General features: G+C 38.7%; 1 long non-coding RNA gene across 1 annotated transcript; it reads left to right on the plus strand.

Annotated features, from left to right (window-relative positions):
* The first annotated feature begins 436 nt into the window (after window positions 1-436).
* Window positions 437-24756, plus strand: LOC137974302 (uncharacterized). The gene is made up of 5 exons (XR_011117416.1): window positions 437-682; window positions 23884-23916; window positions 24122-24181; window positions 24298-24357; window positions 24638-24756. It is a non-coding gene; the product is annotated as an uncharacterized lncRNA (long non-coding RNA).

Consider the following 24756-nt stretch of genomic DNA (forward strand, 5'->3'; position numbering starts at 1 on the left):
CCTGATATATTAGCGAATTCTGACCTGAAACTGTCAGCTAAAAACGCTGCAAGCTGGGCTCCGTGAAACATTTTAGGAAATCCTTCCCTCCAATATGTTAAAATATTTTTATTTAAGCTAATTCTGATAGCTAACTTAGTAAATGTATTTCAACTCAAATGTTGTGGAAATCTACTGTTCGTCGGGGATTAATTTCCCATTGGAATGTGTGCATATTCTACATAGACTGTCTATATTTACCTATGTTATCCTGTAATACACTATGTTTGAATTAGAATGCAAATGTCATTCATTCTTTACTCTCCGATTTTCTCTTCGCTCGATAGCATATTTCCGGTACTATAGTACGTACTATAGCGGGTGATGCCCGCGTAATTTGGTGCACTTTCAGCGGGTATCACCCATAGGGGTTGTGCGAATCGGGTGAATCGTTCAGATGTGGTAGTATTTTGGCGCTGTGCGAAGTAACCAACTATCCACAAATGACTCAGCCGTTGCTGAGTTAGATGCAGTGGCGATCAGATGCGCCGAAATATGGTATTTGACCATTAAATACGATGACAGTTGGCGATGTAGATCAGACATTGTGTAAACAGAAGGAAACTGTACTGCTATATATGTGCCAAATGGCGGGAAAAACACGTTAAATCGGCTTTTGGATCTGCCTTATGCAGCAAATAAGGTTAGAAAATTTCGAAATTATCATCTCTGTGTCTATTTCATCTTAATATGGGTCAAGTCATGTGGCGCATGCTAAAATATATGGGTAACCAGTCAATTGATATTTGACAACGGAAGGGCAAATATTTGCATTTTTAACGTACTTTGAAAAGCTCTCGCGTCGCTCACAATCATTTGCCCAAAGAAATTTTTACAGGAATCTGTAGAACATTCTTCGGCGATTCAACCACCAGAAGCTTAATCCATTTGAAGGTTTCGCACATGATGAAAATTAATTATATTTACGAAGTACTTTTAAGTAAATGAAATACATGTCTTCGAAATTTAATCATTTTCCACCCAAAACGACAGCACAACATTCACTAAAATCGACCAAGAACACATTTAAACATTGCACAAAAATATTTAAGTGTTCTAAAGACAGAAGAATAATGTTGTTTTGCATGCGAGACTCTCAAAGTTGTTTAATAAAATAGTGCGTGACATGGCGATTTTAACGGAATTTGGTAATTTGCATATTTCTCTCAAATAAAAGGATATTTTGCCGAAAAAACTGTCCAGTAGTTATTGTCATGCCCTAGCCTATCTACCATGAAAATATGAGCAAAATCGAATTTTCGACCCTTGCCGCGAAATTAAGAATTTGTCTGATTTTTACAGACAGCCACTCTCAAAATGATGTGAAACCGAAATTTCAGTGTGTATTCTCAAGAAAAGTCATGTCTGACCTTTGTCTATGAAGCTTCAGACACTAGCCATTAGCCTTTGCATGTGAACAGAGCTTTTCCTAGCTCAAATCATTCAACAGAAAGCAGTGCGCTAGCTTTTAAAATCATGTGAAACCGAAATTTCAGTGTGTATTCTCAAGAAACGTCATGTCTGACCTTTGTGTATGAAGCTTCAGACACTAGCCATAGGCTTTTGCATGTGAAGAGAGCTTTTCCTAGCTCAAATCATTCAACAGAAAGCAGTGCGCTAGCTTTTAAAATGATGTGAAACCGAAATTTCAGTGTGTATTCTCAAGAAAAGTCATGTCTGACCTTTGTCTATGAAGCTTTAGACACTACCAATTGGCCTTTGCATGTGAACAGAGCTTTTCCTAGCTCAAATCATTCAACAGAAAGCAGTGCGCTAGCTTTTAAAATGATGTGAAACCGAAATTTCAGTGTGTATTCTCAAGAAAAGTCATGTCTGACCTTTGTCTATGAAGCTTTAGACACTGCCAATTGGCCTTTGCATGTGAACAGAGCTTTTCCTAGCTCAAATCATTCAACAGAAAGCAGTGCGCTAGCTTTTAAAATGTTGTGAAACCGAAATTTCAGTGTGTATTCTCAAGAAATGTCATCTCTCACCTTTGTCTATGAAGCTTCAGACACTGCCATTTGGCCTTTGCATGTGAACAGAGCTTTTCCTAGCTCAAATCATTCAACAGAAAGCAGTGCGCTAGCTTTTAAAATGATGTGAAACCGAAATTTTAGTGTGTATCCTCAAGAAAAGTCAAGTTCGACCTTTGTCTATAAAGCTTCAAACACTAGCCATTGGCCTTTGCATGTGAACAGAGCTTTTCCTAGCAAAAATCATTCAACAGAAAGCAGTGCGATACCTTTTAAAATGATAAGAAACCGAGATTTCAGTGTGCATTTTCTAGAAAAGTCATCTCCGACCTTTCTCTATGAAGCTTCAGACACTAGCCATAGGCCTTTGCATGTGAACAGAGCTTTTCCTAGCTCAAATCATTCAACAGAAAGCAGTGCGCTAGCTTTTAAAATGATGTGAAACCGAAATTTCAGTGTGTATTCTCAAGAAAAGTCATGTCTGAACTTTGTCTATGAAGCTTAAGACACTAGCCATTGGCCTTTGCATATGAACAGATCTTTTCCTAGCTCAAATCATTCAACAGAAAGCAATGCGCTAGCTTTTAAAATGTTGCGAAACCGAAATTTCAGTGTGTATTCTTAAGAAAAGTCATGTCTCACCTTTGTCTATGAAGCTTAAGAGACTAGCCATTGACCTTTGCATGTAAACAGAGCTTTTCCAAGCTCAAATCATTCAACAGAAAGCAGTGCGCTAGCTTTTAAAATGATAAGAAACCGAGATTTCAGTGTGTATTTTCTAGAAAAGTCATCTCCGACCTTTCTCTTTGAAGCTTCAGACACTAGCTATAGGCCTTTGCATGTGAACAGAGCTTTTCCTAGCTCAAATCATTCAACAAAAAGCAGTGCACTAGCTTTTAAAATGATGTGAAACCAAAATTTGAGTGTGTATTCTCAAGAAAAGTCACGTCTGATCTTTGTCTATGAAGCTTCAGACACTGCCAATTGGCCTTTGCATGTGAACAGAGCTTTTCCTAGCTCAAATAATTCTACAGAACGCAGTGCGCTAGCTTTTAAAATGATGTGAAACCAAAATTTCAATGTGTATTCTCAAGAAAAGTCATGTCTGACCTTTGTCTATAAACCTTCAGACACTAGCTATTGGCCTTTGCATGTGAACAGAGCTTTTCCAAGCTCAAATCATTCAACAGAAAACAGTGCGCTAGCTTTTAAAATGATGTGAAACCGAAATTTCAGTGTGTATGCTCAAGAAAAGTCAAGTTTGACCTTTGTCTATGAAGCTTCAGACACTGCCAATTGGCCTTTGCATGTGAACAGAGCTTTTCTTAGCTCAAATCATTCTACAGAACGCAGTGCGCTAGCTTTTAAAATGATGTGAAACCAAAATTTCAATGTGTATTCTCAAGAAAAGTCATGTCTGACCTTTGTCTATAAACCTTCAGATAATAGGTAATGGCCTTTGCATGTAAACAGAGCTTTTCCAAGCTCAAATCATTCAACAGAAAGCAGTGCGCTAGCTTTCAAAATGATGTGAAACCGAAATTTCAGTGTGTATCCTCAAGCAAAGTCAAGTTTGACCTTTGTCTATGAAGCTTCAGACACTGCCAATTGGCCTTTGCATGTGAACAGAGCTTTTCCAAGCTCAAATCATTCAACAGAAAGCAGTGCGCTAGCTTTTAAAATAATGTGAAACCGAAATTTTACTGTGTATTCTCAAGAAAAGTCAGGTCTGAACTTTGTCTATGAAGCTTAAGACACTAGAAATTGCCCTTTGCATGTGAACAGAGCTTTTCCTAGCTCACATCATTCACCAGAAAGCAGTGCGCTAGCTTTTAAAATGATGTGAAACCGAAATTTCAGTGTGTATTCTCAAGAAAAGTTATGTCTGACCTTTGTCTATGAAGCTTTAGACACTGCCAATTGGCCTTTGCATGTGAACAGAGCTTTTCCTAGCTCAAATCATTCAACAGAAAGCAGTGCGCTAGCTTTTAAAATGTTGTGAAACCGAAATTTTTAGTGTGTATTCTCAAGAAATGTCATCTCTCACCTTTGTCTATGAAGCTTCAGACACTGCCATTTGGCCTTTGCATGTGAACAGAGCTTTTCCTAGCTCAAATCATTCAACAGAAAGCAGTGCGCTAGCTTTTAAAATGATGTGAAACCGAAATTTTAGTGTGTATCCTCAAGAAAAGTCAAGTTCGACCTTTGTCTATAAAGCTTCAAACACTAGCCATTGGCCTTTGCATGTGAACAGAGCTTTTCCTAGCAAAAATCATTCAACAGAAAGCAGTGCGATACCTTTTAAAATGATAAGAAACCGAAATTTCAGTGTGCATTTTCTAGAAAAGTCATCTCCGACCTTTCTCTATGAAGCTTCAGACACTAGCCATAGGCCTTTGCATGTGAACAGAGCTTTTCCTAGCTCAAATCATTCAACAGAAAGCAGTGCCCTAGCTTTTAAAATGATGTGAAACCAAAATTTCAATGTGTATTCTCAAGAAAAGTCATGTCTGAACTTTGTCTATGAAGCTTAAGACACTAGCCATTGGCCTTTGCATATGAACAGATCTTTTCCTAGCTCAAATCATTCAACAGAAAGCAATGCGCTAGCTTTTAAAATGTTGTGAAACCGAAATTTCAGTGTGTATTCTTAAGAAAAGTCATGTCTCACCTTTGTCTATGAAGCTTAAGAGACTAGCCATTGACCTTTGCATGTAAACAGAGCTTTTCCAAGCTCAAATCATTCAACAGAAAGCAGTGCGCTAGCTTTTAAAATGATAAGAAACCGAGATTTCAGTGTGTATTTTCTAGAAAAGTCATCTCCGACCTTTCTCTTTGAAGCTTCAGACACTAGCTATAGGCCTTTGCATGTGAACAGAGCTTTTCCTAGCTCAAATCATTCAACAAAAAGCAGTGCACTAGCTTTTAAAATGATGTGAAACCAAAATTTGAGTGTGTATTCTCAAGAAAAGTCATGTCTGACCTTTGTCTATGAAGCTTTAGACACTGCCAATTGGCCTTTGCATGTGAACAGAGCTTTTCCTAGCTCAAATAATTCTACAGAACGCAGTGCGCTAGCTTTTCAAATGATGTGAAACCAAAATTTCAATGTGTATTCTCAAGAAAAGTCATGTCTGACCTTTGTCTATAAACCTTCAGACACTAGCTATTGGCCTTTGCATGTGAACAGAGCTTTTCCAAGCTCAAATCATTCAACAGAAAACAGTGCGCTAGGTTTTAAAATGATGTGAAACCGAAATTTCAGTGTGTATGCTCAAGAAAAGTCAAGTTTGACCTTTGTCTATGAAGCTTCAGACACTGCCAATTGGCCTTTGCATGTGAACAGAGCTTTTCTTAGCTCAAATCATTCTACAGAACGCAGTGCGCTAGCTTTTAAAATGATGTGAAACCAAAATTTCAATGTGTATTCTCAAGAAAAGTCAGGTCTGACCATAGTCTATGAAGCTTCAGACACTAGCTTTAGGCCTTTGCATGTGAACAGAGCTTTTCCTAGCTCAAATCATTCAACAGAAAGCAGTGTGCTAGCTTTTAAAATGATGTGAAACCTAAATTTCAGTGTGTATTCTCAACAAACGTCATGTCTGACCTTTCTCTATGAACCTTCAGACACTAGCTATTGGCTTTTGCATGTGAAGAGAGCTTTTTTTAGCTTAAATCATTCAACAAAAGGCAGTGTGCTAGCTTTTAAGATGATGTGAAACCGAAATTTCAGAGTGTATTCTCAAGAAAAGTCATATCTGATCTTTGTCTATGAAGCTTCAGACACTGCCAATTGGTCTTTGCATGTGAACAGAGCTTTTCCTAGCTCAAATCATTCAACAGAAAGCAGTGCGCTAGCTTTTAAAATGATGTGAAACCGAAATTTCAGTGTGTATTCTCAAGAAAAGTCATGTCTAATCTTTGTCTATGAAGCTTCAGACACTGCCAATTGGCCTTTGCATGTGAACAGAGCTTTTCCTAGCTCAAATCATTCAACAGAAAGCAGTGTGCTAGCTTTTAAAATGATGTGAAACCGAAATTTCAGTGTTTATTTTCAAGAAAAGTCATGTCTGACCTTTGTCTATGAACCTTTAGACACTAGCAATAGGCCTTTGCATGTAAATAGAGCTTTTCCTAGCTCAAATCATTCAACAAAAAGCACTGCGCTAGCTTTTAAAATGATATAAAACCGAAATTTCAGTGTGTATTCTCAAGAAAAGTCATGTCTGACCTCTGTCTATGAAGCTACAAACACTAACCATTGGCCTTTGCATGTGAACAGAGCTTTTCCTAGCTCAAATGATTCAACAGAAAGCAGTGCGCTACCTTTTAAAATGATGTGAAACCGAAAGTTCAGTGTTTATTCTCAAGAAAAGTCATGTCTTACCTCTGTCTATGAAGCTTCAGACACTAGCCATTCGCCTTTTCATGTGAACAGAGCTTTTTCCAGCTCAAATCATTTAACAGAAAGCAGTGTGCTTGCTTTTAAAATGAGGTGAAACCGAAATTCCAGTGTGTATACTCGAGAAACGTCATGTCTGACCTTTCTCTATGAAGCTTCAGACACTGCCAATTGGCCTTTGCATGTGAACACAGCTTTTCTTAGCTCAAATCATTCAACAGAAAGCAGTGCGCTAGCTTTTAAAATGATGTGAAACCGAACTTTGAGTGTGTATTCTCAAGAAAAGTCATGTCTGACCTTTGTCTATAAAGCTTCAGACATTGCCAATTGGCCTTTGCATGTGAACAGAGCTTTTCCTAGCTCAAATCATTCAACAAAAAGCAGTGCGCTAGCTTTTATAAGAATGTGAAACCGAAATTTCAGTGTGTATTCTCAAGGAACGTTATGTCTGACCTTTGTCTATGATGGTTAAGACACAAGCCATCGGAATTTGCATATGAACAGATCTTTTCCTAGCTCAAATCATTCAACAAAAAGCAGTGCGCTAGCTCTTAAAATGTTGTGAAACCGAAATTTCAGTGTGTATTCTCAAGAAAAGTCATGTCTCACCTTTGTCTATGAAGCTTAAGAGACTAGCCATTGACCTTTGCCTGTGAACCGAGCTTTTCCTAGCTCAAATCATTCAACAGAAAGCAGTGCGATACCTTTTAAAATGATAAGAAACCGAATGTTCAGTGTGTATTCTCAACAAAAGTCATGTCTGACCTTTCTTTATGAAGCTTCAGACACTAGCCATTGGCCTTTGCATGTGAACAGAGCTTTTCCTAGCTCAAATCATTCAACAGAAAGCAGTGCGCTAGCTTTTAAAATGATGTGAAACCGAAATTTTAATGTTTATTCTCAAGAAAAGTCATGTCTGACCTTTGTGTATAAAGCTTCAGACACTGCCAATTGGCCTTTAAATGTGAACAGAGCCTTTCCTAGCTCAAATCATTCAACAGAAAGCAGTGCGCTAGCTTTTAAAATGATGTCAAACCGAAATTTCAATGTGTATTTTCAAGAAAAGTCATGTCTGACCTTTGTCTATGAAGCTTCAAACACTGGCCATTGGCCTTTGCATGTGAACAGAGCTTTTCCAAGCTCAAATCATTTAACAGAAAGCAGTGCGCTAGCTTTTAAAATGATGTGAAACCGAAATTTCGGTGTGTATCCTCAAGAAAAGTCAAGTTTGACCTTTGTCTATGAAGCTTCAGACACTGCCAATTGGCCTTTGCATGTGAACAGAGCTTTTCCTAGCTCAAATCATTCAACAGAAAGCAGTGCGCTAGCTTTTAAAATGATGTAAAACCGAAATTTTAGTGTGTATTCTCAAGAAAAGTCATGTCTGACCTTTGTCTATGAACCTTCATACACTGCCAATTGGCCTTTGCATGTGAACAGAGCTTTTCCTAGCTCAAATTATTCAACAGAAAGCAGTGCGCTAGCTTTTAAAATGATGTGAAACCGAAATTTCAGTGTGTATTCTCAAGAAACGTTATGTCTAACCTTTGTCTATGAAGGTTCAGACACGAGCCATTGGTCTTTGCATATGAACAGATCTTTTCCTAGCTCAAATCATTCAACAGAAAGCAGTGCACTAGCTTTTAAAATGTTGTGAAACCGAAATTTCAGGGTGTATTCTCAAGAAAAGTCATGTCTGACCTTTGTCTATGAAGCTTAAGAGACTAGCCATTGACCTTTGCATGTGAACCGAGCTTTTCGTAGCTCAAATCATTTAACAGAAAGCAGTGTGATACCTTTTAAAATGATAAGAAACCGAAATTTCAGTGTGTATTCTCAAGAAAATTCATGTCTGACCTTTCTCTATGAAGCTTCAGACACTAGCCATTGGCCTTCGCATGTGAACAGAACTTTTCCTAGCTCAAATCATTCAACAAAAAGCAGTGCGCTAGCTTTTAAAATGATGTGAAACCGAACATTCAGTGTGTATTCTCAAGAAAAGTCATGTCTGACCTGTGTGTATGAAGCTTCAGACACTGCCAATTGGCCTTTGCATGTGAACAGAGCTTTTCCTAGCTCAAATCATTCAACAGAAAGCAGTGCACTAGCTTTTAAAATGATCTGACACCGAAATTTCAGTGTGTATTCTCAAAAAAAGTCATGTCTGACCTTTGTCTATAAAGCTTCAGACACTAGCCATAGGCTTTTGCATGTGAACAGAGCTTTTCCTAGCTCACATCATTTAACAGAAAGCAGGGCGCTAGCTTTTAAAATGATGTGAAACCGAAATTTCAGTGTGTATTCTAAAGAAAAGTCATGTCTGATCTTTGTCTATAAAGCTTCAGAAACTGCCAATTGGCCTTTGCATGAGAACAGAGCTTTTCCTAGCTCAAATCATTCAACAGAAAGCAGTGTGCTAGCTTTTAAAATGATGTGAAACCGAAATTTCAGTGTGTATTCTCAAGAAAAGTCATGTCTGACCTTTGTCTATGAAGCTTCAGACACTAGCCATAGGCTTTTGCATGTGAACAGAGCTTTTCCTAGCTCAAATCATTTAACAGAAAGCAGTGCGCTAGCTTTTAAAATGATGTGAAACCGAACATTCAGTGTGTATTCTCAAGAAAAGTCATTTCTGACCTGTGTGTATGAAGCTTCAGACACTGCCAATTGGCCTTTACATGTGAAAAGAGCTTTTCCTAGCTCAAATCATTCAACAGAAAGCAGTGCACTAGCTTTTAAAATGATCTGACACCGAAATTTCAGTGTGTATTCTCAAGAAAAGTCATGTCTGACCTTTGTCTATGAAGCTTCAGACACTAGCCATAGGCTTTTGCATGTGAACAGAGCTTTTCCTAGCTCAAATCATTTAACAGAAAGCAGTGCGCTAGCTTTTAAAATGATGTGAAACCGAAATTTCAGTGTGTATTCTAAAGAAAAGTCATGTCTGATCTTTGTCTATGAAGCTTCAGAAACTGCCAATTGGCCTTTGCATGAGAACAGAGCTTTTCCTAGCTCAAATCATTAAACAGAAAGCAGTGCGCTAGCTTTTAAAATGATGTAAAACCGAAATTTTAGTGTGTATTCTCAAGAAAAGTCATGTCTGACCTTTGTCTATGAACCTTCATACACTGCCAATTGGCCTTCGCATGTGAACAGAGCTTTTCCTAGCTCAAATTATTCAACAGAAAGCAGTGCGCTAGCTTTTAAAATGATGTGAAACCGAAATTTCAGTGTGTATTCTCAAGAAACGTTATGTCTAACCTTTGTCTATGAAGGTTCAGACACGAGCCATTGGCCTTTGCATATGAACAGATCTTTTCCTAGCTCAAATCATTCAACAGAAAGCAGTGCACTAGCTTTTAAAATGTTGTGAAACCGAAATTTCAGGGTGTTTTCTCAAGAAAAGTCATGTCTGACCTTTGTCTATGAAGCTTAAGAGACTAGCCATTGACCTTTGCATGTGAACCGAGCTTTTCGTAGCTCAAATCATTTAACAGAAAGCAGTGTGATACCTTTTAAAATGATAAGAAACCGAAATTTCAGTGTGTATTCTCAAGAAAATTCATGTCTGACCTTTCTCTATGAAGCTTCAGACACTAGCCATTGGCCTTCGCATGTGAACAGAACTTTTCCTAGCTCAAATCATTCAACAAAAAGCAGTGCGCTAGCTTTTAAAATGATGTGAAACCGAACATTCAGTGTGTATTCTCAAGAAAAGTCATGTCTGACCTGTGTGTATGAAGCTTCAGACACTGCCAATTGGCCTTTGCATGTGAACAGAGCTTTTCCTAGCTCAAATCATTCAACAGAAAGCAGTGCACTAGCTTTTAAAATGATCTGACACCGAAATTTCAGTGTTTATTCTCAAGAAAAGTCATGTCTGACCTTTGTCTATGAAGCTTCAGACACTAGCCATAGGCTTTTGCATGTGAACAGAGCTTTTCCTAGCTCAAATCATTTAACAGAAAGCAGTGCGCTAGCTTTTAAAATGATGTGAAACCGAAATTTCAGTGTGTATTCTAAAGAAAAGTCAAGTTTGACCTTTGTCTATGAAGCTTTAGACACTGCCAATTGGCCTTTGCATGTGAACAGAGCTTTTCCTAGCTCAAATAATTCTACAGAACGCAGTGCGCTAGCTTTTAAAATGATGTGAAACCAAAATTTCAATGTGTATTCTCAAGAAAAGTCATGTCTGACCTTTGTCTATAAACCTTCAGACACTAGCTATTGGCCTTTGCATGTGAACAGAGCTTTTCCAAGCTCAAATCATTCAACAGAAAACAGTGCGCTAGCTTTTAAAATGATGTGAAACCGAAATTTCAGTGTGTATGCTCAAGAAAAGTCAAGTTTGACCTTTGTCTATGAAGCTTCAGACACTGCCAATTGGCCTTTGCATGTGAACAGAGCTTTTCCTAGCTCAAATCATTCTACAGAACGCAGTGCGCTAGCGTTTAAAATGATGTGAAACCAAAATTTTAATGTGTATTCTCAAGAAAAGTCATGTCTGACCTTTGTCTATAAACCTTCAGACAATACGTAATGGCCTTTGCATGTAAACAGAGCTTTTCCAAGCTCAAATCATTCAACAGAAAGCAGTGCGCTAGCTTTCAAAATGATGTGAAACCAAAATTTCAGTGTGTATCCTCAAGCAAAGTCAAGTTTGACCTTTGTCTATGAAGCTTCAGACACTGCCAATTGGCCTTTGCATGTGAACAGAGCTTTTCCAAGCTCAAATCATTCAACAGAAAGCAGTGCGCTAGCTTTTAAAATAATGTGAAACCGAAATTTCACTGTGTATTCTCAAGAAAAGTCAGGTCTGAACTTTGTCTATGAAGCTTAAGACACTAGAAATTGGCCTTTGCATGTGAACAGAGCTTTTCCTAGCTCACATCATTCACCAGAAAGCAGTGCGCTAGCTTTTAAAATGATGTGAAACCGAAATTTCAGTGTGTATTCTCAAGAAAAGTTATGTCTGACCATAGTCTATGAAGCTTTAGACACTAGCCATAGGCCTTTGCATGTGAACAGAGCTTTTCCTAGCTCAAATCATTCAACAGAAAGCAGTGTGCTAGCTTTTAAAATGATGTGAAACCTAAATTTCAGTGTGTATTCTCAACAAACGTCATGTCTGACCTTTCTCTATGAACCTTCACACACTAGCTATTGGCTTTTGCATGTGAAGAGAGCTTTTTTTAGCTCAAATCATTCCACAAAAAGCAGTGTGCTAGCTTTTAAGATAATGTGAAACCGAAATTTCAGAGTGTATTCTCAAGAAAAGTCATATCTGATCTTTGTCTATGAAGCTTCAGACACTGCCAATTGGCCTTTGCATGTGAACAGAGCTTTTCCTACCTCAAATCATTTAACAGAAACCAGTGTGCTAGCTTTTAAAATGATGAGAAACCGAAATTTCAGTGTGTAGTCTCAGGAAAAGTCATGTCTGACCTTTGTCTATGAACCTTTAGACACTAGCAATAGGCCTTTGCATGTAAATAGAGCTTTTCCTAGCTCAAATCATTCAACAAAAAGCACTGCGCTAGCTTTTAAAATGATATAAAACCGAAATTTCAGTGTGTATTCTCAAGAAAAGTCATGTCTGACCTCTGTCTATGAAGCTTCAAACACTAACCATTGGCCTTTGCATGTGAACAGAGCTTTTCCTAGCTCAAATCATTCAACAGAAAGCAGTGCGCTAGCTTTTAAAATGATGTGAAACCTAAATTTCAGTGTGCATTTTCTAGAAAAGTCATCTCCGACCTTTGTCTATGAAGCTTCAGACACTGCCAATTGGCCTTTGCATGTGAACAGAGCTTTTCCTAGCTCAAATAATTCTACAGAACGCAGTGCGCTAGCTTTTAAAATGATGTGAAACCAAAATTTCAATGTGTATTCTCAAGAAAAGTCATGTCTGAACTTTGTCTATGAAGCTTAAGACACTAGCCATTGGCCTTTGCATATGAACAGATCTTTTCCTAGCTCAAATCATTCAACAGAAAGCAATGCGCTAGCTTTTAAAATGTTGTGAAACCGAAATTTCAGTGTGTATTCTTAAGAAAAGTCATGTCTCACCTTTGTCTATGAAGCTTAAGAGACTAGCCATTGACCTTTGCATGTAAACAGAGCTTTTCCAAGCTCAAATCATTCAACAGAAAGCAGTGCGCTAGCTTTTAAAATGATAAGAAACCGAGATTTCAGTGTGTATTTTCTAGAAAAGTCATCTCCGACCTTTCTCTTTGAAGCTTCAGACACTAGCTATAGGCCTTTGCATGTGAACAGAGCTTTTCCTAGCTCAAATCATTCAACAAAAAGCAGTGCACTAGCTTTTAAAATGATGTGAAACCGAAATTTCAGTGTGTATTCTCAAGAAAAGTTATGTCTGACCATAGTCGATGAAGCTTCAGACACTAGCCATAGGCCTTTGCATGTGAACAGAGCTTTTCCTAGCTCAAATCATTCAACAGAAAGCAGTGCGCTAGCTTTTAAAATGATGTGAAACCGAAATTTCAGTGTTTATTTTCAAGAAAAGTCATGTCTGACCTTTGTCTATGAACCTTTAGACACTAGCAATAGGCCTTTGCATGTAAATAGAGCTTTTCCTAGCTCAAATGATTCAACAAAAAGCACTGCGCTAGCTTTTAAAATGATATAAAACCGAAATTTCAGTGTGTATTCTCAAGAAAAGTCATGTCTGACCTCTGTCTATGAAGCTACAAACACTAACCATTGGCCTTTGCATGTGAACAGAGCTTTTCCTAGCTCAAATGATTCAACAGAAAGCAGTGCGCTAGCTTTTAAAATGATGTGAAACCGAAAGTTCAGTGTTTATTCTCAAGAAAAGTCATGTCTTACCTCTGTCTATGAAGCTTCAGACACTAGCCATTCGCCTTTTCATGTGAACAGAGCTTTTTCCAGCTCAAATCATTTAACAGAAAGCAGTGTGCTTGCTTTTAAAATGAGGTGAAACCGAAATTTCAGTGTGTATACTCGAGAAACGTCATGTCTGACCTTTCTCTATGAAGCTTCAGACACTGCCAATTGGCCTTTGCATGTGAACACAGCTTTTCTTAGCTCAAATCATTCAACAGAAAGCAGTGCGCTAGCTTTTAAAATGATGTGAAACCGAACTTTGAGTGTGTATTCTCAAGAAAAGTCATGTCTGACCTTTGTCTATAAAGCTTCAGACACTGCCAATTGGCCTTTGCATGTGAACAGAGCTTTCCCTAGCTCAAATCATTCAACAAAAAGCAGTGCGCTAGCTTTTATAAGGATGTGAAACCGAAATTTCAGTGTGTATTCTCAAGGAACGTTATGTCTGACCTTTGTCTATGATGGTTAAGACACTAGCCATCGGAATTTGCATATGAACAGATCTTTTCCTAGCTCAAATCATTCAACAGAAAGCAGTGCGCTAGCTCTTAAAATGTTGTGAAACCGAAATTTCAGTGTGTATTCTCAAGAAAAGTCATGTCTCACCTTTGTCTATAAAGCTTAAGAGACTAGCCATTGACCTTTGCATGTGAACCGAGCTTTTCCTAGCTCAAATCATTCAACAGAAAGCAGTGCGATACCTTTTAAAATGATAAGAAACCGAATGTTCAGTGTGTATTCTCAACAGAAGTCATGTCTGACCTTTCTTTATGAAGCTTCAGACACTAGCCATTGGCCTTTGCATGTGAACAGAGCTTTTCCTAGCTCAAATCATTCAACAGAAAGCAGTGCGCTAGCTTTTAAAATGATGTGAAACCGAAATTTTAATGTTTATTCTCAAGAAAACTCATGTCTGACCTTTGTGTATAAAGCTTCAGACACTGCCAATTGGCCTTTGAATGTGAACAGAGCTTTTCCTAGCTCAAATCATTCAACAGAAAGCACTGCGCTAGCTTTTAAAATGATGTGAAACCGAAATTTCAATGTGTATTCTCAAGAAAAGTCATGTCTGACCTTTGTCTATAAAGCTTCAAACACTGGCCATTGGCCTTTGCATGTGAACAGAGCTTTTCCAAGCTCAAATCATTTAACAGAAAGCAGTGCGCTAGCTTTTAAAATGATGTGAAACCGAAATTTCGGTGTGTATCCTCAAGAAAAGTCAAGTTTGACCTTTGTCTATGAAGCTTCAGACACTGCCAATTGGCCTTTGCATGTGAACAGAGCTTTTCCTAGCTCAAATCATTCAACAGAAAGCAGTGCGCTAGCTTTTAAAATGATGTAAAACCGAAATTTTAGTGTGTATTCTCAAGAAAAGTCATGTCTGACCTTTGTCTATGAACCTTCATACACTGCCAATTGGCCTTTGCATGTGAACAGAGCTTTTCCTAGCTCAGTTATTCAACAGAAAGCAGTGCGCTAGCTTTTAAAATGATGTGAAACCGAAATTTCAGTGTGTATTCTCAAGAAACGTTATGTCTAACCTTTGTCTATGAAGGTTCAGACACGAGCCATTGTCCTTTGCATATGAACAGATCTTTTCCTAGCTCAAATCATTCAACAGAAAGCAGTGCGCTAGCTCTTAAAATGTTGTGAAACCGAAATTTCAGTGTGTATTCTCAAGAAAAGTCATGTCTCACCTTTGTCTATGAAGCTTAAGAGACTAGCCATTGGCCTTTGCATGTGAACCGAGCTTTTCGTAGCTCACATCATTTAACAGAAAAAAGTGTGATACCTTTTAAAATGATAAGAAACCGAAATTTCAGTGTGTATTCTCAAGAAAATTCATGTCTGACCTTTCTCTATGAAGCTTCAGACACTAGCCATTGGCCTTTGCATGTGAACAGAACTTTTCCTAGCTCAAATCATTCAACAAAAAGCAGTGCGCTAGCTTTCAAAATGATGTGAAACCGAACATTTAGTGTGTATTCTCAAGAAAAGTCATGTCTGACCTGTGTGTATGAAGCTTCAGACACTGCCAATTGGCCTTTGCATGTGAACAGAGCTTTTCCTAGCTCAAATCATTAAACAGAAAGCAGTGCACTAGCTTTTAAAATGATGTGAAACCGAAATTTCAGTGTGTATTCTCAAGAAAAGTCATGTCTGACCTTTGTCTATGAAGCTTCAGACACTGCCAATTGGCCTCTGCATATGAACAGAGCTTTCCCTAGCTCAAATCATTCAACAGAAAGCAGTGCGCTAGCTTTTAAAATGATGTGAAACCGAACATTCAGTGTGTATTCTCAAGAAAAGTCATTTCTGACCTGTGTGTATGAAGCTTCAGACACTGCCAATTGGCCTTTACATGTGAAAAGAGCTTTTCCTAGCTCAAATCATTCAACAGAAAGCAGTGCACTAGCTTTTAAAATGATCTGACACCGAAATTTCAGTGTGTATTCTCAAGAAAAGTCATGTCTGACCTTTGTCTATGAAGCTTCAGACACTAGCCATAGGCTTTTGCATGTGAACAGAGCTTTTCCTAGCTCAAATCATTTAACAGAAAGCAGTGCGCTAGCTTTTAAAATGATGTGAAACCGAAATTTCAGTGTGTATTCCAAAGAAAAGTCATGTCTGATCTTTGTCTATGAAGCTTTAGAAACTGCCAATTGGCCTTTGCATGAGAACAGAGCTTTTCCTAGCTCAAATCATTCAACAGAAAGCAGTGCGCTAGCTTTTAAAATGATGTAAAACCGAAATTTTAGTGTGTATTCTCAAGAAAAGTCATGTCTGACCTTTGTCTATGAACCTTCATACACTGCCAATTGGCCTTCGCATGTGAACAGAGCTTTTCCTAGCTCAAATTATTCAACAGAAAGCAGTGCGCTAGCTTTTAAAATGATGTGAAACCGAAATTTCAGTGTGTATTCTCAAGAAACGTTATGTCTAACCTTTGTCTATGAAGGTTCAGACACGAGCCATTTGCCTTTGCATATGAACAGATCTTTTCCTAGCTCAAATCATTCAACAGAAAGCAGTGCACTAGCTTTTAAAATGTTGTGAAACCAAAATTTCAGGGTGTATTCTCAAGAAAAGTCATGTCTGACCTTTGTCTATGAAGCTTAAGAGACTAGCCATTGACCTTTGCATGTGAACCGAGCTTTTCGTAGCTCAAATCATTTAACAGAAAGCAGTGCGCTAGCTTTTAAAATGATGTGAAACCGAATTTTTAGTGTGTATTCTAAAGAAAAGTCATGTCTGATCTTTGTCTATGAAGCTTCAGAAACTGCCAATTGGCCTTTGCATGAGAACAGAGCTTTTCCTAGCTCAAATCATTCAACAGAAAGCAGTGTGCTAGCTTTTAAAATGATGTGAAACCGAAATTTCAGTGTGTATTCTCAAGAAAAGTCATGTCTGACCTTTGTCTATGAAGCTTCAGACACTGCCAATTGGCCTCTGCATGTGAACAGAGCTTTCCCTAGCTCAAATCATTCAACAGAAAGCAGTGCGCTAGCTTTTAAAATGATGTGAAACCGAACATTCAGTGTGTATTCTCAAGAAAAGTCATGTCTGACCTGTGTGTATGAAGCTTCAGACACTGCCAATTGGCCTTTGCATGTGAAAAGAGCTTTTCCTAGCTCAAATCATTCAACAGAAAGCAGTGCACTAGCTTTTAAAATGATGTGAAACCGAAATTTCAGTGTGTATTCTAAAGAAAAGTCATGTCTGATCTTTGCCTATGAAGCTTCAGAAACTGCCAATTGGCCTTTGCATGAGAACAGAGCTTTTCCTAGCTCAAATCATTCAACAGAAAGCAGTGTGCTAGCTTTTAAAATGATGTGAAACCGAAATTTCAGTGTGTATTCTCAAGAAAAGTCATGTCTGACCTTTGTCTATGAACCTTCAGACACTGCCAATTGGCCTTTGCATGAGAACAGAGCTTTTCCTAGCTCAAATCATTCAACAGAAAGCAGTGCGCTAGCTTTTAAAATGATGTGAAACCGAAATTTCATTGTGTATTCTCAAGAAGAGTCATGTCTGACCTTAGTCTATGAAGCTTCAGACACTAGCCATAGGCGTTTGCATGTGAACAGAGCTTTTCCTACCTCAAATCATTTAACAGAAACCAGTGTGCTAGCTTTTAAAATGATGTGAAACCGAAATTTCAGTGTGTAGTCTCAAGAAAAGTCATGTCGGACCTTTGTCTATGAAGCTTCAGACACCGCCAATTGGCCTTTGCATGTAAACAGAGCTTTTCCCAGCTCAAATTATTCAACAGAAAGCAGTGCGCTAGCTTTTAAAATGATGTGAAACCGAAATTTCAGTGTGTATTCTCAAGAAACGTTATGTCTAACCTTTGTCTATGAAGGTTCAGACACGAGCCATTGGCCTTTGCATATGAACAGATCTTTTCCTAGCTCAAATCATTCAACAGAAAGCAGTGCACTAGCTTTTAAAATGTTGTGAAACCGAAATTTCAGGGTGTATTCTCAAGAAAAGTCATGTCTGACCTTTTTCTATGAAGCTTCAGATACTGGCAATTGGCCTTTGCATGTGAACAGGGCTTTTCCTAGCTCAAATCATTCAACAGAAAGCAGTGTGCTAGCTTTTAAAATGATGTGAAACCGAAATTTCAGTTTGTATTTTCAAGAAAAGTCATGTCTTACCTTTGTCTCTGAAGCTTCAGACACTGCCAATTGGCGTTTTGCATATGAACAGAGCTTTTCCTAACTCAAATCATTTAGCAGAAAGCAGTGCGCTAGCTTTTAAAATGATGTGAAACCGAAATTTCAGTGTGTATTCTCAAGAAAAGTCATGTCTGACCTTTCGCGAGGGCTGTACTGGGGAATACTTGTGGGAGGTCGTGGCAGGACGGACCGAGGGCCAATATTCCCCAGTACGGCTCGAGCTAGCTCGGTTAGTAAGTAGTTTATGATATGGGATTTTAATTTTTTTGGGTTAGGGTTACTGTTGCTTTTGCTAACCTACAACCCCGGTCAAAATTGTTGGAACACTTTATGGGAATCTCCCCCTTCCCCCTTCACAAAGTTGAAAACAGTTGGTGATCACACATTTTCCTGCAAAACTCGCGGTATTCCCCAACTTTGTAAGGGGGGAAGGGGTATAGTGTCCTGAAGTGTCAAGTGTTCCAACGATTAATGTCCGGGGTTGTCTGTAGACGTGATAAGATCGGAAAGGTCCAGAGAGATAGTGAGGCAACATTGTGCGTCACGCTTTTCGTGTGTCTTGTGAAGACTTTTTGGAAGAAAAAATGCTATGTTCTACGTTAAACTGGGACATTCCTTTACTAATTGCATGGTATATTATATAACAGTCAAGCAAAGGAAATTTATGAAAACAGAACGTAAAAAGTACAGTGCATAGCAATGGTATTTAGAAGTCGCGTTAATAGTGATATTAGAGCTCGTGTCTTTTCCTTAAGGCATATTGAAGGTCTCTCCGTTCGAAAAATAGCTGATATTTGTAACGTTTCACCAAGTAGTGTGTTAAGGATCTGTAGAGAAAAACTCGGAGAGAAGAAATGTCCTAAAATCATGCGTACAATAGCGGGAATTCCCTTAACCACAGTTAACAATTTAATTGCTTCAATGAACAAGAGACTACATGATGTACTCTTAAGTAAGGGAAACCGCCTAAAATATTAATTTTAACCAGGTACATATTCCAACCATTTGTTGCACAAATCCAACAGAACGAATTATGGAAAGTATGAATTTCCAACTGAGTACTTCATTCGTAAGCAGTAATTAAGTATTTGTTAATACAATATTGACCGTCTGCACGCAAATCGTTTCAAAGTGACTAAAAACTTGGACAGAAACTTTTGGTTCATTCCCCCTTGAACTAAAGCCACGAAGTTTGAAAACATGATTTCCGACAAATATTTATTACAGCGAATTTAATGGGAAAGTTAAGCATTTGTATTTACGTTCTGTGATATTAGCGCATTGCTCATAGCAGACGCCACATAAACACGGCTGGTCAAATCAATAATTACCACGGAGAGCCTCAACGAATGACCATCAAGAAAAGGCCATTTGAAACTACAACAGGGTGTGAAATAAACCTCTTTTTTGCTCAAGATTAATGACTTTCGACATACATGTTCACTTGCGATAGCTCTACCGTCCTACTTTGCTGTTTTCTTGTACAGACCTCAGTTGAAAATGGTAATTCGTGTCCTTCAAAGTATCAAATGTCTAACACTAAGATCTTCTTTAATTTTCACGAATTACCCTCTAAGATCCCATTGTTTACGGCTAATTTTATCGGGAATTCCAAACAAGCTTCGATAGTATATAGTGCTTTTCAAACAGAAGTTCTCTTAAAGTGATTTTTATAACTGAAACCGGTAGACTGTATTTTAAAGAAGTTGATAACAATGGTAATTCGTCATGGTAATTCGTGTCGTCCGTTCGTGCTCTTAAAGATCAGTGATATTTCATACATCGTTACTGACGACAACGGTGGTTATTTTTCTCAGCGCATTAGGCAATATTTTACGGAAGATTCTACGAACTAGCGATGGTGTTTGCTTGAGAAGGCACAATTAGGTCTGCAAAACAGCGTGGGCAAGGTTGAATCTCTCGTTGTTCACTTGGTGCGATTTGGACGTGAAAGCGATAAATTCGCCAACGGCAACGCATCATATCAGTCTCCACGGAGTCTATTGTCCAACCTCGCACAAAAACTATTTCCTCTTTTCCTGTACAAAAGATAGGTGCATCGTGCTTAAATTCAATGTCTTTGGAGTAGTGCGACTTGGGAGCTGGTAAGTGTACAGTTTGCCCCTCGAGAAGTAATAGCAAATCGTGCCAAGGGATAATCTTCTCCAACCAACGAAAGTCATTCAAAAAAATTACTTCACATAATTCAGCACCTACCCAGGCAAAGCTAGTTGTTGCCGGATTTGTAAATGTTCTGTATATTGTATTCAGAGGATTTAGAAGGAATGTCTTACCACAGTTACATGGGCCAATAAGAAGGATGTTCCTATTTTTGCCACGCCCTTTAATTAAAAGAGTTCGTACTGCTTCGGCAAATTCTGTTTTTGATATACCATTTCGCTGCAGAATATCTCGAGCCATACATAACCACTGGGTGTTGCATCCTTCAACGCAATCTTGATGTGTTACCGCATGCAGTATTTCCATACGTGTTCTTTGACTTCTTTGAAGGTTAGAAGGGGCTTCTTCTATGTCCCAACCAATAGTTAAGGCCTCGTCGACTGCTTTGTTCCCGCGATTGGCTATGAATTCCGCGAGATCTGTTTTTCCCTCATTCTTCTGAGATTTGGCTAGAACTAGAAGTTCAGTTCGTGTTCTAATTCCTCGTTCAACGACAAGCTGGGAAACATCAAACACTGATAAGCGAGCCTTTCTCTTGCGCTTGCTTGCTTTTTGCTCTTTCTTCCCATTACCAACACGGGTCTCACTTGCCTTTTGCGTTTTTGGAGGCTTCAAATCGGGATGATCTGGTGATTGAAAATATTGCTTGTCTTCTTTAGTTGCATATTTCCAAGCAGAATAATAATTTGCGTGAACGCTTGAGAAATGCAATTTTATTCCATGCTTCGTGTCCACATAATTACGAACTTTAAGCCATCTCCGGTAACGATCAAGTTTTACAGCCATATGGTAATGTATGCCCCCGTTCTTATGACTCTCTTCACTACACACCCATTGTACGACACGGCTTTGTGTTTCTGGATCAGAATTTTCGAACGCATCCAGAACTATTACGGCGAAGGACTCACGCGACGAAACTATCTGCTCGTCAGCTTGGCTGTACGTTATCAGATACACACTGCGATGCTGTCTGTTGCTTAGATTGTCGTCTCTTATACACTCTTGTCAAGCTTCATTCTCCTGAGAGGTCATAGTTGCATTTGTTTTCACCAAATTTCTTTCACTATTTTAGCGATATTGACCACCACGAAACGTCTTCAAACAAGCATGAACACAAACGTAAACATATCTTCTCATTTTTTAATCTAATTAAACAAAGTCGTTCACAATCCTCTTTGTTCAGAGTTGTCTCTGAATCTACAAATCACAGTCTCTCTAAAGGAAAAGAAAAGACTTTTCAAATATGGAATTTAAAAGTCTCCTTTACCTTCAACAACGGCAAAATAACTTCCTTTTCTGTGCCCTCTTGGCGTGACCACATGTTTCAAATTCCTGTTTTATAGACAACCCCGGTCAAAATTGTTGGAACACTTTATGGGAATCTCCCCCTTCCCCCTTCCCCCTTCACAAAGTTGAAAACAGTTGGTGATCACACATTTTCCTGCAAAACTCGCGGTATTCCCCAACTTTGTAAGGGGGGAAGGGGTATAGTGTCCTGAAGTGTCAAGTGTTCCAACGATTAATGTCCGGGGTTGTAGCAAAGCTAGGTTAGGGTTTGGCAAAGCTTTTCCATCATACTTACCCTCCGTTTGAGAAAACTCATTTCTTGATGTCACAGGGTAAATGATATCCAGTGGTCCTCAGAAGCTTCCATAAACACCTGTAGTCATATGAAAACTTGATCAATCTCTTGAACAATAAACTTTGTTTAACTCATTAAGAATACGTGTTTCTAAATTCTCTGCAGGGGTATTTTATAATGGCTCAATCACGCCTTAACTAGCCTGAGGTTGAATTTGCCTGGTCAGCTTCAACAGAGCACTTCTTGCCTCGTAACCCTTGACCTCAGTGTATGCGCTAGTGGGTAAACTGATTCTAAAAATCGAAATTTGCAGGCCTTATTAACAAGGAAACAAGAGTTTGCCTTTAGCGTACGAACAATCGAGCACTGGAAATTGGCTCGTCAGCTGGGTGAACATTAGGAAAGTGTGCCAGTTTCGCGGGAAAAAAAATCAAAACCGGACAAGATGAAATAAAACAAGCAAGCTAGAGTCGCTAAAAAACGGAAAAGACCCTTATTCACTCCCCCTAAAATAAAATTTAAAAACAAAAGAAAAACTTGGATGGCTCACTAAATTCTGGAACCCCCGAAGCTTATGAATGAATCCAGCAAAATAGACTCAATCGATTTCGCATAAAATTCCGTAAAAGAAATGGCGTTTTCCTTTATCAGCCTAATTAAGCTTAACTAAAGAGCGACAATAATGCCCTTGATATGAAAATACCTGCATCGATCCACAGCTGATTCGAGTTTTCCCTCGAAAGTCTCTTGATGAAACCACTTGGTCAGCCATGACTCTTTGTTTCTCGGGGAGGGGATGTCTGGGGTTCTTTTTGGCTTGTTGCAAGGTCTTGGACATCGCATGAAAGCGAGATTTTTGTCGCAAAAAACAGAAATTCTAATTTTTATGACAAAAATCTCGCTCCTAAGCGACGTCCAAGACCTTGCAACGAGCCAAAAAGGAACCTCCCCTTCCCGAGAAACAAAGACTACTGGCTCACCCACTGGCCCACTGCTGGAGCTCAATTGGGAGGGGACTGTGTACGAGGCAAGCTATTGTGAGCGGAGTTTTCAAACATACGATTTACGATACCTTCAAATATGGCATCTGGTAAGCAAACTGTTGTTGAAAACTGTTCTTAATTTTCCTTCCCTTTTTCCTGTCTTTTCCCACCTTAGGCTGTTCGTTTGATTCGGCCAAGTGAGCGACCCTTGCCACTCGAAAAAACGCGCTATTTCGCGTACATGAGCTGACTTTAGTAAGCATCTGACATCTCAAAGTCAAGGAAAATCCGAAAATGCAAATCACTGGCCTTGTTTGCAACAAAACTTTCATGCACATTATCACCCTTCCAAGGGGTTTCCAAGCGAACATGGCTTATTTGAACTGGGGGACTGGGGAATCGGAGAAGTATGACAAAATATCTTAGGGAGCAAGGGACGATAATACAGTTTTAGGGATGAAAAAGCTGGGAACAAGTCTGAAAGTCATTTTCGGTTCAAGGGAACACAAGTAGTTTTTTTTTGTAATGGAACAAGGACCCTCCTGGAAGGGCCTTGTTAACAATAACATTAAGGTGGCTTAAACCAGTTAGGGAATGTCTCATTTATGAGAATGAACTCTGTAACACTGTTATGTCATATGATACTGTAAAAAGGCCTAGGGTCCTGCAATAATTGCTCAACCAGATGCACTCATTGATGTGACCTAATAGGTTGCCATTAAATGCTTTTATATTTCAAAAAACCAACTCAGGTAATCTCATTTGCTCTTTGTGAAGAGTGATTAGCAAACTATTAACAGTAAAACTCTATGCAAAATGAACACAAAGAAAAAAGGCATGGCATTGTCTGGAGCAAATTGAGAGCCACCTTAAAATTTCCCAATGATGTTTATCGATAGTTCGATGCACATTAATAATAACTTAGAATTTCATTTAGTCCAGGATGTGAAAATCCAGCTTTTCCTTTACCCTCTCAGTTGGTATGTGACCCTCGAGAATATTCTAAAGTATATGAGAGCTTCTGAATCTACTAGTATTAATATTATTCTTTTTTTCTTTTACTGTGCGCTTTGATTAGTACAACCAATAATTAAATAATTTATGCTTGTGTGACTGGAACAAAGTTTGATGTAAGGTTTCTAATAATATCAATCTTTTTTGCTGTGTTTAGTAGGAAACCCAGATGCAAGACAGGAATTAAATGGTACATAAACCCTTGATCTTAGAAGTAACAATGTTTCTTGTAATGTGCAGTTCACTGGACACTCTACATATTATTATTCTTGCAGCAATGCAAAGGTACATCTTCTGAAACTATGTAAATTGTTAAAATTGGGGTCCATATGAATATACAATAACATTACTCATTTCTTGCTCTTTCTTTACTGAAATATTTCTTCTATGAACAGCAGAGGAGGATTTGTGCCCCCAAGATGGGACACAAAACAATGAACGTAGTGACAACAGCGGTAAGCCTTTCATCATAACAGTAACAATGCCAACTTCTGTTTGACTTGCTTAAACTACATAAATGTATGCAGGTGTATGTACAGTGTGGAAGAAACTATTTCATTCTGTTGACTAGAAGGAAGAAATGGAGAAGGAATTCCTCCTAAGGAACCAAAAGAGCCACACCCCTACACAAGTGAGCATAGCACATTCTTTTTATTTACACATTACAACTTAGTTGTGCAAAGTGAACCAGCCAACAGTCCATGACTCGATAACGCTTCTCAATAGGCCATTTTCGAAATATCAAATATTCAGCTTGATATTGAGGCAGTGAGGAAAAAAACAAAAGAAACACGTTGGAATGAATGTGGAAAATATTTACATATCATCCACTTTCCTTTGTCTTTGTCCTCACTGCCTATTAACATTGTACATGCCAATACAACAGCTAGTCTTTTTTCTTTCTTTTTCAGGATGTTGGAACTGTGGCAGCAGGGGGCATCTTAAATCGCAGTGCCCAAGCAAGGCACTGAAGACCCGGGAAAGACGAGAAAGGGGTGCGGCAGCAGGCCGCAGTAGGGGTGCGGGTGCT

The sequence above is a fragment of the Montipora foliosa genome, chromosome 10 (assembly GCF_036669935.1).
Source record: "Montipora foliosa isolate CH-2021 chromosome 10, ASM3666993v2, whole genome shotgun sequence".
NCBI lineage: Eukaryota > Metazoa > Cnidaria > Anthozoa > Scleractinia > Acroporidae > Montipora > Montipora foliosa.